Raw genomic sequence first — 3,125 nt, 5'->3', positions numbered from 1 at the left:
ACTCCATGTTCTAACACCTGGCTGGTTCCATCCAGCATTCACAGCAGCTACCTCAACTACAGTGTTACCGGTTTCCAGTGATACATCTGCTGGTGTGTTCCTTGGCTACACTTAATACTACGGACGGGTCTGGTAAGGACATTCCATCTCTGGGACTTTAAGAACTGTACCTACTGCTACCAGTACCCTGTGGCCATTGCCAAACCCATAGTTCTCCAGGAGCTGTTTTATCATATCTGCTGTATATCTGCATTCATTTACCACTGCTGTGAATACATGGAGGTTTGTTGATAAACTTTTATTGACTTTTAATCCTGGTTGTCATGGTCACGCCTTCGGGCAACCTTTCTACATCCTACTCATATGTCCAGGGGTCTGATTAAACCTCCGAAGTTTAACTTCACCTCAGCCCCCACAACTGAGGCTTCCTCCCGTCAGCTCAGGCCATCAGTTGTGACATTTATGAGAAGATATAGACATTCACCTATAAAACTTATGAGGATCGATCTATTTGTTCTATTGAAAGAAGAAAAGAAAGAAGATTAAGGGAATGTTCCTTCTGCTTTCCAGCCAAGTTTACTGCACCTGGTGTTCCTTGGCAGTCTCCCAAACAAGTACTGACCAGGCCTTCCAGAGCTTTGCTTCCAAGATCAGACGAGATTAGGCGTCTCCTGTGGAGTATGGCTGTAAACGGTTGGATGAGAGTACTTATTCCTAATAAACAGAAATGTGCTTCTGCTGTTCAGAACTGACGCTTCTGCAAACATTAGTCACCACCACCGTGGTGAGAAGAACTGGATGAGAGAGCACATTAGCACAGATGTGCAAGAGTGTTAGGAAAGAAAATAATAGCAATAAATGCCAATATGGCATGAATTGGATATACGAAAAAGAACAGGGGAGGATAATTGCTTATAAATCTATGCACAGCGGCCAAATACAGCTGATTGTAGTCAATCAAATACAATTAATTATTGACAAAATTTATAATCAAAAAAGAGAAAAAAAAACAAAAAAAAAAAACAGTTCTATGTGGTAGAAGAAGAAAAAGAAAATATATGTTGCTGTTCAGGCTGAATCACATCTGTAGATTTGTCCTAAAAGCAGATTATCTGTTTAATCATATTATAGGCATAATTAGCAACATGAGTATTGAGAGGCAGTCTCTTCAAAAAAAGAGACAAATGTGGCAAAACAACCTATTATGTGTCAGATATTTTAATTTATTTATTGCTGTTCAAGCTAAATAAGGTATGTCAGTTTGTCCTAAGAGCAGATCAGCTGTTCAATCACAGTATAGGCATAGTTTGCTGCATGAACATTGAAAGGCAATCTCTTGGAAAAGAGAGAGGGACATATATGTCAGAACAACCACATTATAGGCATAGTTTGCAACATGAGCATTGAAAGGCAATCTCTTAGAAAAAAGAGACATATATGTCAAAACAATCTATTAAAAGTTTAAAGTGAGTGGTGCGCAAAAAAATTATCAAAGTAAAAGTAAGCAGTTGATACTAATGTAGATTTGCCCAAGTGGGCGCTTACATAACCGGGATATCACCAGAGAGATATGGGCTGCGCGCTGCCCTATATCTCCACTGACCAAACGGACCGTTTCACCTATTACAGGCTTGTTCACTGGTACAACCAGTGAACAAACCTGTAATAGGTGAAACGGTCCGTTTGGTCAGTGGAGATATAGGGCAGCGCGCAGCCCATATCTCTCTGGTGATATCCCGGTCATGTAAGCGCCCACTTGGGCAAATCTACATTAGTATCAACTGCTTACTTTAATATTTTTTTTGTGCACCACTCACTTTAAACTTTTAATAGATTGTTTTGACATATATGTCTCTTTTTTCTAAGAGATTGCCTTTCAATGCTCATGTTGCAAACTATGCCTATAATATGGTTGTTCTGACATATATGTCCCTCTCTCTTTTCCAAGAGATTGCCTTTCAATGTTCATACTGCAAACTATGCCTATACTGTGATTGAACGGCTGATCTGCTCTTAGGACAAACTGACATACCTTATTTAGCTTGAACAGCAATAAATAAATTAAAATATCTGACACATAATAGGTTGTTTTGCCACATTTGTCTCTTTTTTTTGAAGAGACTGCCTCTCAATACTCATGTTGCTAATTATGCCTATAATATGATTAAACAGATAATCTGCTTTTAGGACAAATCTACAGATGTGATTTAGCCTGAACAGCAACATATATTTTCTTTTTCTTCTTCTACCACATAGAACTGTTTTTTTTCTTCTCTTTTTTGATTATAAATTTTGTCAATAGTTAATTGTATTTGATTGACTTCAATCAGCTGTATTTGGCCGCTGTGCATAGATTTATAAGCAATTATCCTCCCCTGTTCTTTTTCGTATATACCCAATTCATGCCATATTGGCATGTATTGCTATTATTTTCTTTCCTAACACTCTTGCACATCTGTGCTAATGTGCTCTCTCATCCAGTTCTTCTCACCACAGTGGTGGTGACTAATGTTTGCGGAAGCCTCAGTTCTGGACAGCAGAAGCACATTTCTGTTTATTAGGAATAAGTACTCACTCATCCAGCCGTTACTCCACAGGAGACGCCTAATCTTGTCTGATCTTGGAAGCAAAGCTCTGGAAGGCCTGGTCAGTACTTGTTTGGGAGACTGCCAAGGAACACCAGGTGCAGTAAACTTGGCTGGAAAGCAGAAGGAACATTCCCTTAATCTTCTTTCTTTTCTTCTTTCAATAGAACAAATAGATCGATCCTCATAAGTTTTATAGGTGAATGTCTATATCTTCTCATAAACTTGCTGTGTCTTTAACACCACCTCTTTATGGTTTAATTTACTATCTGTTGGTTATCACTAATTTCTTATCAACTCAGCAGATTATACACTCCTGTCTAATCCGCTGCATTAAAATGCCTATGGTGACACTACTGTCAGACATCTATACAGAAGGTGGATCAACACCATATTAGGCAACAAACCTTTTAATCTAATGGTGCTTAGATTAACCCATGGGATATCATCATAGGAGATTTTAGCTACCCACTCGCTGATAGTGGACATATGTTAAGCTACTCCTGCGATTATATTTAATAATTTTTCACCTTGGCAGTA

General features: G+C 38.6%; 1 pseudogene; it reads right to left on the bottom strand.

Moving 5' to 3' along the window:
* Window positions 1-573: 573 nt before the first annotated feature.
* On the bottom strand, window positions 574-692 carry LOC134930244 (5S ribosomal RNA; annotated as a pseudogene).
* Between the last annotated feature and the right edge of the window lie 2,433 nt (window positions 693-3,125).

The sequence above is a fragment of the Pseudophryne corroboree genome, chromosome 5, assembly GCF_028390025.1.
Source record: "Pseudophryne corroboree isolate aPseCor3 chromosome 5, aPseCor3.hap2, whole genome shotgun sequence".
NCBI lineage: Eukaryota > Metazoa > Chordata > Amphibia > Anura > Myobatrachidae > Pseudophryne > Pseudophryne corroboree.
This window is presented reverse-complemented; position numbering and strand designations above follow the sequence as displayed.